Below are 13,815 nucleotides of genomic sequence, written 5' to 3'. Positions count from 1 at the left end.
GGGTGGGGGGTTGCAGGGTGGAGGGTGGAGGGTTGCAGGGTGCAGGGTGGAGGGTTGCAGTGTGGAGGTTTGCAGGGTGGAGGGTTGCAGGGTGCAGGGTGGGGGGTTGCAGGCTGCAGGGTAGAGGGTTGCACGGTGGGGGGTTGCAGGGTGGAGGGTTGCAGGATGGGGGGATGCAGGGTGGGGGGTTGCAGGGTGGGGGGTTGCAGGGTGGAGGGTTGCAGGGTGGGGTGTTGCAGGGTGGAGGGTGGAGGGTTGCAGTGTGGAGGGTTGCAGGGTGGAGGGTGGAGGGTTGCAGGGTGGAGGGTTGCAGGTTGGGGGGGTTGCAGGGTGGGGGATTGCAGGGTGGGGGATTGCAGGGTGGAGATTGCAGGGTGGAGGGTTGCAGGGTGCAGGGTTCATTCACTCTCCTCTGTGAGGATGCGAATGAAGAAAAAGAGAAGTTGACTAACATAATAGTGGAGGCCTGTGTATAAAACCCTGTTTCAGCCCAGACTTGGACTCTTCCGTTGCACCCCTATCAGTGCGCCGCCGCTGTCCCCCTGACTGCAGTGATGAACCGCCAGTTGATCCACCGCCAGAGTGATGGCGGCCTCCAGCGACGTGGGGCCATGACAGCGGACCCACTTCGATGTTCTGGCCGGCAACCCCTCCTTGAACTGCACCAAGACGACCTTGTCCACATGGGCTCCAGTGTAACAACTCCTGTCACAATCCCCGGGTTCCCCCCCCCCAGCACCATTTGGATCTCTGCTCTGCCCGTCCCCTGCTCCATCTCCATCGCACCTGATAAAGGGGCGAGACACATTACCCCTGATCCCCTACAACTGAGGCTAATTAAGCCCCTTCCCAGCACCTGTTCTCTGAGCCACTCCTCCACTCCCCCCCCCCAACCACGCCCCAGCCGTCACAGTAACCAATCCCAGATAATAATAGATAGGACATCATTGGTCTTTTAGATCTTTTTTTGTATTGCAGTAAAAAGTTGAAGTACAAAACGATACAAAATGGTTATCAGGGAGAGCTGAGCTGAAAGAATAGACATTTTTGTCATATTTGAGAAACAGTTTCAGTCTTCAGGGATAGAGATACAATGACAGTAATACATTGATAAATATCTTATGCTTTCATTGACTTAGGAAACACACTCGTGGGCCGCGTAGTGGCCTCTCTGAGTGAACCGCTCGGATGAATGGGACTCTGTGTGGACGCTGTGTCTACGATGACCGTAGCCCTGCGCGTGCGAGAAGGCGTAGCCGGAGCGGCGGGAGCGGGTGCGGCCGATGCGGGTGCGGCGAGGCGGAGGGGGAGGCGTGGCTTTGGCCTGACGCACCTTGAACATCACCTGTAAAATATACCTTTAAATGTGTACTTCCGGGTCATGGCGTGTTACTTCTGAAACACAATATCTCCCAGAAGGCCGCATGATAAAAAATAAAGACGCATATAATAAAAGAATAAAACAAAAAGGTGCACTGTAATTGTCTTAAAGTAAGTAACACACACAGTTTCATCATAGTTCATTTCATCATGATTTAATACAGATCAGTGTTTTTTAATAATTGTGCCACGAATATCAGTTTTGTTGTTTTTCTTGGCAAATAAAAAAAAGAAACCCAACAACAACAACAACAACCTTTAATAAATGCAGCACAATTACATTATTTTAATATTACGCAGTAATAATTGGAGACGTGAGGCTGCAGATTATAGTTTCTAAATATGACACACTGTATTTAATCTCCTGTCCCTTTTGCTCATCTTCTTCTTTGTCCTACTGACACAGGCTGCAGATTATATTTACTGTAATAATCAATTAATGTGGCCTCATATAAATATATTTTACCCATCTTTCCAGCTCCGCTAGAGATTAACACAAAGGTGGATTTTGAGAGAACGCTGATACGTGAACGCTGATTAGCAAGAACTGTAAAGTGCATTTGACTTTATTTATTCCTGCTTATTGACCAAAGCTTCACACTGACTCTCTCTTTACGGATTATAATACAGAGTAACGGCCGTTAGAGAACCATGAAGGTATACACGAGGTTCTAAAAGCTTTTTATGCTCCGTTATCAAACACATTTAAACATTTGCACAGTGGAGGGGGGATGGGGGGGGGGGGGGAACAAACATACCAGATTGGGAGCAAACTTAATTCTGATTAACGCATTTGGTGTTTCTTATTTTATGGAGGGTTGCACGGTGCTGGGTTACAGGGTGGGGGGTTGTGCCTGTTTGGCTGCCGGTGGTCAAACTCTGCCACAGCCTCTGTGTCTCCAACACCGTCTCTGGGCCGGTGAGGTTTATTTTGCTTCACACATCTGGAGTTGGAGGGTGCAGGGTGGGGGGTTGCAGGGTGAGGGGTTGCAGGGTGGAGGGTGGAGGGTTGCAGGGTGGAAGGTTGCAGGGTGCAGGGTGGAGGGTGGAGGGTTGCAGGGTGCAGGGTTGCTGGAAGGTTGCAGGGTGGGGGGTTGCACGGTGCAGGGTGGAGGGTTGCAGGGTGGGGGGTTGCAGGGTGCAGGGTGGGGGGTTGCAGGCTGCAGGGTGGAGGGTTGCATGGTGGGGGGTTGCAGGGTGGAGGGTTGCAGGGTGGGGGGTTGCAGGGTGGGGTGTTGCAGGATGCAGGGTGGAGGGTTGCAGAGTGGGGGGTTGCAGGGTGGAGGGTTGCAGGGTGGAGGGTGGAGGGTTGCAGGGTGGAGGGTTGCAGGGTGGGGGGATGCAGGGTGGGGGGTTGCAGGGTGGAGGGTTGCAAGGGTGGAGGGTGGAGGGTTGCAGGGTGCAGGGTTTTAGGGTGTCTGGTTTTAGGGTGGAAGTTGCAGGGTGGAGGGTTGCAGGGTGCAGGGTTGCAGGGTGGAGGGTTGCAGGGTGTTTGGCTGCCGGTGTTCAAACTCTGCCACAGCCTCTGTGTCTCCAACACCGTCTCTGGGCCGGTGAGGTTTATTTTGCTTCACACATCTGGAGTTGGAGGGTGCAGGGTGGGGGGTTGCAGGGTGGGGGGTTGCAGGGTGGAGGGTTGCAGGGTGGAAGGTTGCAGGGTGGAGGTTGGAGGGTTGCAGGGTGCAGGGTGGAGGGTGGAGGGTTGCAGGGTGCAGGGTGGAGGGTGGAGGGTTGCAGGGTGCAGGGTGGAGGGTTGCAGGGTGGGGGGTTGCAGGGTGGAGGGTGGAGGGTTGCAGGGTGCAGGGTTTTAGGGTGGAGGGTTTTAGGGTGGAGGTTGGAGGGTTGCAGGGTGCAGGGTTGCAGGGTGGAGGGTGGAGGGTTGCAGGGTTGCAGGGTGCAGGGTTGCAGGGTGGAGGGTGGAGGGTTGCAGGGTTGCAGGGTGGAGGGTTGCAGGGTGGAGGGTTGCAGGGTGGAAGGTTGCAGGGTGGAGGTTGGAGGGTTGCAGGGTGCAGGGTTGCAGGGTGGAGGGTTGCAGGGTGCAGGGTGGAGGGTTGCAGGGTGGGGGGGTTGCAGGGTGGAGGGTGGAGGGTTGCAGGGTGCAGGGTGGAGGGTTGCAGGGTGGGGGGTTGCAGGGTGGAGGGTTGCAGGGTGCAGGGTGGAGGGTTGCAGGGTGCAGGGTGGAGGGTTGCAGGGTGCAGGGTGGAAGGTTGCATGCTGGGGGGTTGCAGGGTGGAGGGTTGCTGGGTGGGGGGTTGCAGGGTGGAGGGTTGCAGGGTGGGGTGTTGCAGGGTGCAGGGTGGAGGGTTGCAGGGTGGAGGGTTGCAGGGTGCAGTGTGGAGGGTGGAGGGTTGCAGGGTGCAGGGTGGAGGGTTGCAGGGTGCAGGGTTGCAGGGTGGAAGGTTGCATGCTGGGGGGTTGCAGGGTGGAGGGTTGCTGGGTGGGGGGTTGCAGGGTGGATGGTTGCAGGGTGGGGTGTTGCAGGTTGCAGGGTGGAGGGTTGCAGGGTGCAGGGTGGAGGGTTGCAGGGTGCAGGGTGGAGGGTTGCAGGGTGCAGGGTTGCAGGGTGCAGGGTTGCAGGGTGGAAGGTTGCAGGGTGCAGGGTGCAGGGTGGAGGGTGGAGGGTTGCAGGGTGCAGGGTTTTAGGGTTGCAGGGTGGAGGGTTGCAGGGTGCAGGGTGGAGGGTTTTAGGGTGCAGGGTGGGGGGTTGCAGGGTGCAGGGTGGGGGGTTGCAGGTTGGGGGGTTGCAGGGTTGAGGGTGGAGGGTTGAGGGTGGAGGGTTGCAGGGTGCAGGGTGGAGGGTTGCAGGGTGGGCGGTTGCACAGTGCAGGGTGGAGGGTTGCAGGGTGCAGGGTGGAGGGTTGCATGGTGGAGGGTTGCAGGGTGGGGGGTTACAGGGTGCAGGGTGCAGGGTGGAGGGTTGCAGGGTGGGGGGTTGCAGGGTGGGGGGTTGCAGTATGGAGGGTTGCAGGGTGCAGTGTTGCAGGGTGGAGGGTTGCAGGGTGGAGGGTGGATGGTGGAGGGTTGCAGGGTTGCAGGGTGGGGGGTTGCAGGGTGGAGGGTTGCAGGGTGCAGGGTGGAGGGTTGCAGGGTGGGGGGTTGCAGGGTGAAGGGTGGAGGGTTGCAGGGTGGAGGGTTGCAGGATGCAGGGTTGCAGAGTGGAGGGTTGCAGGGTGCAGGGTGGAGGGTTGCAGGGTGGGGGGTTGCAGGGTGGGGGGTTGCATGTTGGAGGGTTGCAGGGTGGGGGGTTGCAGGGTGTTGGGTGGGGGGTTACAGGGTGCAGGGTGGAGGGTTGCAGGGTGGGGGTTTGCAGGGTGGGGGGTTGCATGGTGGAGGGTTGCAGGGTGGGGGGGTTGCAGGGTGTTGGGTGGGGGGTTACAGGGTGCAGGGTGGAGGGTTGCATGGTGGAGGGTTGCAGGGTGGGGGGTTGCAGGGTGTTGGGTGGGGGGTTACAGGGTGCAGGGTGGAGGGTTGCAGGGTGGGGGGTTGCAGGATGCAGGGTGGAGGGTTGCAGGGTGGAGGGTTGCAGGGTGGGGGGTTGCAGGGTGGAGGGTTGCAGGGTGCAGGGTGGAGGGTTGCAGGGTGGGGGGTTGCAGGGTGGGGGGGTTGCAGTGTGGAGGGTTGCAGGGTTGCAGGGTGGAGGGTGGAGGGTTGCAGGGTGCAGTGTTGCAGGGTGGAAGGTTGCAGGGTGCAGGGTGGAGGGTTGCAGGGTGGGGGGTTGCAAGGTGCAGGGTGGAGGGTTGCAGGGTGCAGGGTGAAGGGTTGCAGGGTGGGGAGTTGTAGGGTGCTGGGTGGGGGGTTACAGGGTGCAGGGTGCAGGGTGGAGGGTTGCAGGGTGGGGGGTTGCAGGATGCAGGGTTGCAGGGTGGAGGGTTGCAGGGTGGGGGGTTGCAGGGTGGGTGGTTGCAGGGTGGATGGTTGCAGGGTGGAGGGTTGCAGGGTGCAGGGTGGAGGGTGGAGGGTTGCAGGGTGCAGGGTGGGGGGTTGCAGGGTGGGGGATTGCATGTTGCTGGGTGGGGGGGTTGCAGGGTGGGGGGTTGCAGGGTGGAGGGTTGCAGGGTGGAAGGTTGCAGGGTGCAGGGTGGAGGGTGGAGGGTTGCATCCTACCCAGTGTGTGAAGCTTTGCCCGCAGGTCCAGGATGTATTGGATTTCGTTTTTACTGGTGAGAGTCCTGCCGAACAACAGTTCAAAGAGAGAAAATCCCGTGGAGGCCTGAGGGACCTCCCGTACTGCAAACAACAGAGAATCAAACCATTTATCCCAATTACGTTCATCGTCATTAATAAGTTTAAGGATCATGGACTTATTCAGACGCTCTACCAGATCGTCGGTGACCTGAAACATGTTGCGCAACAGCACTGCCTCCGGATATCGTGTTGCGTAATTCACGAGGACTAACACAAAGCAATATCCGCGTGCACTCTGGTGAAATGGCCCTATGAGGTCCATAGCGATTCGCTCGAATGGTACCTCCATTAATGGCAGAGCACGCAAAGGCGCCCTCGGAATGGCCGGGTGGTTTACCAATTGACACTCTGCGTCAGGAACTGGCTCGGCCGAGCCGGAGCCAGTGCGCCGCCGCTGTCCCCCTGACTGCAGTGATGAACCGCCAGTTGATCCACCGCCAGAGTGATGGCGGCCTCCAGCGACGTGGGGCCATGACAGCGGACCCACTTCGATGTTCTGGCCGGCAACCCCTCCTTGAACTGCTCCAAGACGACCTTGTCCACATGGGCTCCAGTGTAACAACTCCTGTCACAATCCCCGGGTTCCCCCCCCCCCAGCACCATTTGGATCTCTGCTCTGCCCGTCCCCTGCTCCATCTCCATCGCACCTGATAAAGGGGCGAGACACATTACCCCTGATCCCCTACAACTGAGGCTAATTAAGCCCCTTCCCAGCACCTGTTCTCTGAGCCACTCCTCCACTCCCCCCCCCAACCACGCCCCAGAGTCAGTTTTTCTTTTTTTTGCGAGAATTGCACATGTCATACCCGTAGTAGGCCGAGGGCTATTTGAATAATATTCTTATAATAAAGGCAACAATTGTGGGATTTGGCCAGATATGTAGATATACGTATATATATATATATATATATGTCACTGAGTAAAATAAAGGAGGATTATCTCTTTGGTAAGTGGGAACAACTTGAAGGTCAGAGGTCACCACGATAGGTTTGATCTGCAGAAAGTCCTGTGACACTTTCTAAGAGAAGAGCTAGACTACCCTCTGCTGGCAAGAGCTGCACATAACACGTTGGCTCCTGTTTGGTCCATATTCTGTGAAACCTCACCAGCTGTGACTTCATTAAACCTGTTGTGTTTTTCGGATTGGACTCTAGTTTTGTGTGTCTGTCTCTTTAAAAAAGACCTTAATGTCCAGTGTGTGAGTTTCATGGAAACTGGCACCTTTGAGAATGTGGTGGTATCCAGAAAATCTACAGAGGTCAAACTACCAGCAGATTTGAGTTCGAATGAGACATCGTGCTTCTTCAAAGATGTCAAAATCAGTGGGGCCACTCTGGAGGAGCAGTAGATGTTCTTTCTGTGTGAAGTCCCTCCAGGTCCATCTCCTTCACCATGTCCTGGTCCTCACACAGGGAGAACACTCTGGAGGAGCTGTAGATGTTCTTTCCCAAGGTAGGGTGGAGGGTTGCAGGGTGGAGGGTTGCAGGCTGGAGGGTTGCAGGGTGGGGAGTTGCAGGGTGCTGGGTGGGGGGTTACAGGGTGGAGGGTTGCAGGGTGCAGGGTGGAGGGTTGCAGGGTGCAGGGTGGAGGGTTGCAGGGTGGGGGGTTGCAGGGTGGAGGGTGGAGGGTTGCAGGGTGGAGGGTTGCAGGATGCAGGGTGGAGGGTTGCAGGGTGGAGTGGCGCAGGGTGAAGCGTTGCAGGGTGGAGGGTTGCAGGGTGCAGGGTGGAGGGTTGCAGGGTGGGGGATTGCAGGGTGGGGGGTTGCAGGGTGGAGGGTTGCAGGGTGGGGGGTTGCAGGGTGGAGGGTTGCAGGGTGGAGGGTTGCAGGGTGGAGGGTTGCAGGGTGCAGGGTGGAGGGTTGCAGGGTGGAGGGTTGCAGGATGCAGGGTGGAGGGTTGCAGGGTGGAGGGGTGCACGGTGGAGCGTTGTAGGGTGGAGGGTTGCAGGGTGGGGGGTTGCAGGGTGGAGGGTTGCAGGGTGGAGGGTTGCAGGGTGCAGGGTGGAGGGTTTGCAGGGTTGCAGGGTGCAGGGTGGAGCGTTGCAGGGTTGCAGGGTGCAGGGTGGTGGGTTGCAGGGTGGAAGGTGGGGGGTAGCTGGGTGGGGGGTTGCAGGATGGAGGGTTGCAGGGTGCAGGGTTGCAGGGTGGAGGGTTGCAGGGTGGAGGGTTGCAGGGTGAAGGGTTGCAGGGTGGAGGGTTGCAGGGTGCAGGGTGGGGGGTTGCAGGGTTGCAGGGTGGAGGGTGGAGGGTTGCAGGGTGGAGGGTTGCAGGGTGGAGGGTTGCAGGGTGCAGGATGGAGGGTTGCAGGGTGGAGAGTTGCAGGGTGCAGGGTGGGGGGTTGCACGCTGCAGGGTGGAGGGTTGCATGGTGGGGGTTTGCAGGGTGGAGGGTTGCAGGGTGGAGGGTTGCATATGTATATATATATATGTCACTGAGTAAAATAAAGGAGGATTATCTCTTTGGTAAGTGGGAACAACTTGAAGGTCAGAGGTCACCACGATAGGTTTGATCTGCAGAAAGTCCTGTGACACTTTCTAAGAGAAGAGCTAGACTACCCTCTGCTGGCAAGAGCTGCACATAACACGTTGGCTCCTGTTTGGTCCATATTCTGTGAAACCTCACCATCTGTGACTTCATTAAACCTGTTGTGTTTTTCGGATTGGACTCTAGTTTTGTGTGTCTGTCTCTTTAAAAAAAGACCTTGCAGGGTGGGTGGTTGCAGGATGCAGGGTGGAGGGTGGAGTGTTGCAGGATGCATGGTTGCAGGGTGGAGGGTTGCAGGGTGGGGGATTGCAGGGTGGGGGATTGCAGGGTGGAGGGTTGCAGGGTGCAGGGTTGCAGGGTGGAAGGTTGCAGGGTGCAGGGTGGAGGGTGGAGGGTTGCAGGGTGCAGGGTTTTAGGGTGGAGGGTTGCAGGGTGGAGGGTTGCAGGGTGCAGGGTGGGGGGTTGCAGGCTGCAGGGTGGAGGGTTGCATTGTGGGGGGTTGCAGGGTGCAGGGTTGCAGGGTGGAAGTTTGCAGGGTGGAGGGTTGCAGGGTGGGGGGTTGCAGGGTGGGGGGTTGCAGGGTGCAGGGTTGCAGGGTGGAGGGTTGCAGGGTGCAGGGTGGAGGGTTGCAGGGTGGGGGGTTGCAGGGTGCAGGGTGGAGGGTTGCAGGGTGGGGGGTTGCAGGGTGGGGGATTGCAGGGTGGAGGGTTGCAGGGTGCAGGGTTGCAGGGTGGAAGGTTGCAGGGTGCAGGGTGCAGGGTTTTAGGGTGGAGGGTTTTAGGGTGGAGGGTTGCAGGGTGCAGGGTGGGGGGTTGCAGGGTGGAGGGTGGAGGGTTGCAGGGTGCAGGGTGGAGGGTTGGAGGGTGGGGGGTTGCACGGTGCAGGGTGGAGGGTTACAGGGTGCAGGGTGGAGGGTTGCAGGGTGGAGGGTTGCATGGTGGGGGGTTGCAGGGTGGAGGGTTGCAGGGTGGGGGGATGCAGGGTGGGGGGTTGCATGGTGGAGGGTTGCAGGGTGGGGTGTTGCAGGATGCAGGGTGGAGGGTTGCAGGGTGCAGGGTGGAGGGTTGCAGGGTGGGGGGTTGCAGGGTGCAGGGTGGAGGGTTGCAGGGTGGAGGGTTGCATGGTGGGGGGTTGCAGGGTGGAGGGTTGCAGGGTGGGGGGTTGCAGGGTGGGGGGTTGCATGGTGGAGGGTTGCAGGGTGGGGTGTTGCAGAATGCAGGGTGGAGGGTTGCAGGGTGCAGGTTGGAGGGTTGCAGGGTGGGGGGTTGCAGGGTGCAGGGTGGAGGGTTGCAGGGTGGGGGGTTGCAGGGTGCAGGGTGGAGGGTTGCAGGGTGCAGGGTTGCAGTGTGGAGGGTTGCAGGGTGGAGGGTTGCATGGTGGGGGGTTGCAGGGTGGAGGGTTGCAGGGTGGGGGGGATGCAGGGTGGGGGGTTGCAGGGTGCAGGGTGGAGGGTTGCAGGGTGGAGGGTTGCAGGGTGGAGGGTTGCAGGGTGGAAGGTTGCAGGGTGCAGGGTGGAGGGTGGAGGGTTGCAGGGTGCAGGGTTGCAGGGTGCAGGGTGGAGGGTTGCAGGGTGCAGGGTGGAGGGTTGCAGGGTGGGGGGTTGCAGGGTGCAGGGTGGAGGGTTGCAGGGTGCAGGGTGGAGGGGTTGCAGGGTGGAGGGTTGCAGGGTGGAGGGTTGCAGGGTGGGGGTTTGCAGGGTGGGGGGTTGCAGGGTGGAGGGTTGCAGGGTAGGGGGTTGCACGGTGCAGGGTGGGGGGTTGCACAGTGCTGGGTGGGGGGTTACAGGGTGGGGGGTTGTGCCTGTTTGGCTGCCGGTGGTCAAACTCTGCCACAGCCTCTGTGTCTCCAACACCGTCTCTGTGCCGGTGAGGTTTATTTTGCTTCACACATCTGGAGTTGGAGGGTGCAGGGTGGGGGGTTGCAGGGTGGGGGGTTGCAGGGTGGAGGGTTGCAGGGTGGAAGGTTGCAGGGTGCAGGGTGGAGGGTTGCAGGGTGCAGGGTTGCAGGGTGGAGGGTTGCAGGTTGCAGGGTGCAGGGTGGAGGGTGGAGGGTTGCAGGGTGCAGGGTGGAGGGTTGCAGGGTGTGGGGTTGCAGGGTGGAGGGTGGGGGGTTGCAGGCTGCAGGGTGGAGGGTTGCATGGTGGGGGGTTGCAGGGTGGGGGGATGCAGGGTGGGGGGTTCCAGGGTGGAGGGTTGCAGGGTGGGGTGTTGCAGGATGCAGGGTGGAGGGTTGCAGGGTGGGGGGATGCAGGGTGGGGGGTTGCATGGTGGAGGGTTGCAGGGTGGGGTGTTGCAGGATGCAGGGTGGAGGGTTGCAGGGTGGGGGGTTGCAGGGTGGGGGGTTGCAGGGTGGGGGGGTTGCAGGGTGGGGGGTTGCAGGATGTAGGGTTGCAGGGTGTAGGGTTGCAGGGTGGAAGGTTGCAGGGTGCAGGGTGGAGAGTTGCAGGGTGCAGGGTGGAGGGTTGCAGGGTGGAGGGTTGCAGGGTGGGGGGTTGCAGGGTGGGGGGTTGCAGGGTGGGGGTTGCAGGATGTAGGGTTGCAGGGTGGAGGGTTGCAGGGTGCAGGGTGGAGGGTTGCAGGGTGCAGGGTTGCAGGGTGGAGGGTTGCAGGTTGCAGGGTGCAGGGTGGAGGGTTGCAGGGTGGGGGGGTTGCAGGGTGGAGGGTGGGGGGTTGCAGGCTGCAGGGTGGAGGGTTGCATGGTGGGGGGTTGCAGGGTGGGGGGATGCAGGGTGGGGGGTTCCAGGGTGGAGGGTTGCAGGGTGGGGGGTTGCAGGTTGGGGGGTTGCAGGATGTAGGGTTGCAGGGTGCAGGGTGGAGGGTTGCAGGGTGGGGGGTTGCAGGATGTAGGGTTGCAGGGTGCAGGGTTGCAGGGTGGAAGGTTGCAGTGTGCAGGGTGGAGGGTGGAGGGTGGGGGGATGCAGGGTGGGGGGTTGCATGGTGGAGGGTTGCAGGGTGCAGGGTGGAGGGTTGCAGGGTGGAGGGTTGCAGGGTGGAGGGTTGCAGGGTGGGGTGTTGCAGGATGCAGGGTGGAGGGTTGCATGGTGGGGGGTTGCAGGGTGGAGGGTTGCAGGGTGGGGGGATGCAGGGTGGGGGGTTGCATGGTGGAGGGTTGCAGGGTGCAGGGTGGAGGGTTGCAGGGTGCAGGGTGGAGGGTTGCAGGGTGGAGGGTTGCAGGGTGGAGGGTTGCAGGGTGGGGGGTTGCAGGTTGGGGGGTTGCAGGATGTAGGGTTGCAGGGTGCAGGGTGGAGGGTTGCAGGGTGGGGGGTTGCAGGGTGGGGGGTTGCAGGGTGGGGGGTTGCAGGATGTAGGGTTGCAGGGTGCAGGGTTGCAGGGTGGAAGGTTGCAGGGTGCAGGGTGGAGGGTGGAGGGTGGGGGGATGCAGGGTGGGGGGTTGCATGGTGGAGGGTTGCAGGGTGCAGGGTGGAGGGTTGCAGGGTGGAGGGTTGCAGGGTGGAGGGTTGCAGGGTGGGGGGTTGCAGGGTGGGGGGTTGCAGGTTGGGGGGTTGCATGATGTAGGGTTGCAGGGTGCAGGGTGGAGGGTTGCAGGGTGGGGGGTTGCAGGGTGGGGGGTTGCAGGGTGGGGGGTTGCAGGGTGGGGGGTTGCAGGATGTAGGGTTGCAGGGTGCAGGGTTGCAGGGTGGAAGGTTGCAGGGTGCAGGGTGGAGGGTGGAGGGTGGAGGGTTGCAGGGTGCAGGGTGGAGGGTGGAGGGTTGCAGGGTGCAGGGTGGAGGGTTGCAGGGTGGAGGGTTGCAGGGTGGAGGGTTGCAGGGTGGTGGGTTGCAGGGTGGTGGGTTGCAGGGTGGGGGGTTGCAGGGTGCAGGGTTGCAGGGTGGAGGGTTGCAGGGTGCAGGGTGGAGGGTTGCAGGGTGGGGGGTTGCAGGGCCCACCCTGCAGGGTGCAGGGGTTGCAGGGTTGCAGGGTGGAAGGTTGCAGGGTGCAGGGTGGAGGGTGGAGGGTGGAGGGTTGCAGGGTGCAGGGTTTTAGGGTGGAGGTTTGCAGGGTGGGGGGATGCAGGGGGGGGGGTTGCATGGTGGAGGGTTGCAGGGTGGGGTGTTGCAGGATGCAGGGTGGAGGGTTGCAGGGTGCAGGGTGGAGGGTTGCAGGGTGGGGGGTTGCAGGGTGCAGGGTGGAGGGTTGCAGGGTGCAGGGTGGAGGGTTGCAGGGTGGAGGGTTGCAGGGTGGAGGGTTGCAGGGTGGGGGGTTGCAGGGTGGGGGGTTGCAGGTTGGGGGGTTGCATGATGTAGGGTTGCAGGGTGCAGGGTGGAGGGTTGCAGGGTGGGGGGTTGCAGGGTGGGGGGTTGCAGGGTGGGTGGTTGCAGGGTGGGGGGTTGCAGGATGTAGGGTTGCAGGGTGCAGGGTTGCAGGGTGGAAGGTTGCAGGGTGCAGGGTGGAGGGTTGCAGGGTGCAGGGTTGCAGGGTGCAGGGTGGAGGGTTGCAGGGTGCAGGGTGGAGGGTTTGCAGGGTGGAGGGTTGCAGGGTGGAGGGTTGCAGGGTGGGGGGTTGCAGGGTGGGGGGTTGCAGGTTGGGGGGTTGCATGATGTAGGGTTGCAGGGTGCAGGGTGGAGGGTTGCAGGGTGGGGGGTTGCAGGGTGGGGGGTTGCAGGGTGGGTGGTTGCAGGGTGGGGGGTTGCAGGATGTAGGGTTGCAGGGTGCAGGGTTGCAGGGTGGAGGGTTGCAGGGTGCAGGGTGGAGGGTGGAGGGTGGAGGGTTGCAGGGTGCAGGGTGGAGGGTGGAGGGTTGCAGGGTGCAGGGTGGAGGGTTGCAGGGTGGAGGTTTGCAGGGTGGGGGGATGCAGGGTGGGGGGTTGCATGGTGGAGGGTTGCAGGGTGGGGTGTTGCAGGATGCAGGGTGGAGGGTTGCAGGGTGCAGGGTGGAGGGTTGCAGGGTGGGGGGTTGCAGGGTGCAGGGTGGAGGGTTGCAGGGTGGAGGGTTGCATGGTGGGGGGATGCAGGGTGGGGGGTTGCATGGTGGAGGGTTGCAGGGTGGGGTGTTGCAGAATGCAGGGTGGAGGGTTGCAGGGTGCAGGTTGGAGGGTTGCAGGGTGGGGGGTTGCAGGGTGCAGGGTGGAGGGTTGCAGGGTGGGGGGTTGCAGGGTGCAGGGTTGCAGGGTGGAGGGTTGCAGGGTGGAAGGTTGCAGGGTGCAGGGTGGAGGGTTGCAGGGTGCAGGGTTGCAGGGTGCAGGGTGGAGGGTTGCAGGGTGCAGGGTGGAGGGTTGCAGGGTGGGGGGTTGCAGGGTGCAGGGTGGAGGGTTGCAGGGTGCAGGGTGGAGGGTTGCAGGGTGGAGGGTTGCAGGGTGCAGGGTGTAGGGTTGCAACCCTCCACCATGCATCCTGCAACCCTCCACCCTGCATCCTGCAACCACCCTCCCTGCAACCCTCCACCCTGCACCCTGCAACCCTCCACCCTGCACTGTGCAACCCCCCACCCTGCAACCCCCCACCCTGCAACCCCCCACCCTCCACCTGCAACCCCCCACCCTGCAACCCCCCACCCAGCAACCCTCCACCCATCAACCCTCCACCCTCCACCCTGCAACCCCCCACCCTGCAACCCTCCACCCAGCACCATGCAACCCCCCACCCTGCAACCCTCCACCCTGCACCCTGCAACCCTCCACCCTGCACCCTGTAACCCTCCACCCTGCAACCCCCCACCCTGCAACCCTCCACCCTGCACCCTGCAATCCTCCACCCTGCAACCCTCCACCCTGCACCCTGCAACCCTCCACCCTGCAAGCCTGCACCCTGCAACCCCCCACCCTGTAACCC

Source organism: Cyclopterus lumpus, chromosome 9, assembly GCF_009769545.1.
Source record: "Cyclopterus lumpus isolate fCycLum1 chromosome 9, fCycLum1.pri, whole genome shotgun sequence".
NCBI lineage: Eukaryota > Metazoa > Chordata > Actinopteri > Perciformes > Cyclopteridae > Cyclopterus > Cyclopterus lumpus.
This window is presented reverse-complemented; position numbering follows the sequence as displayed.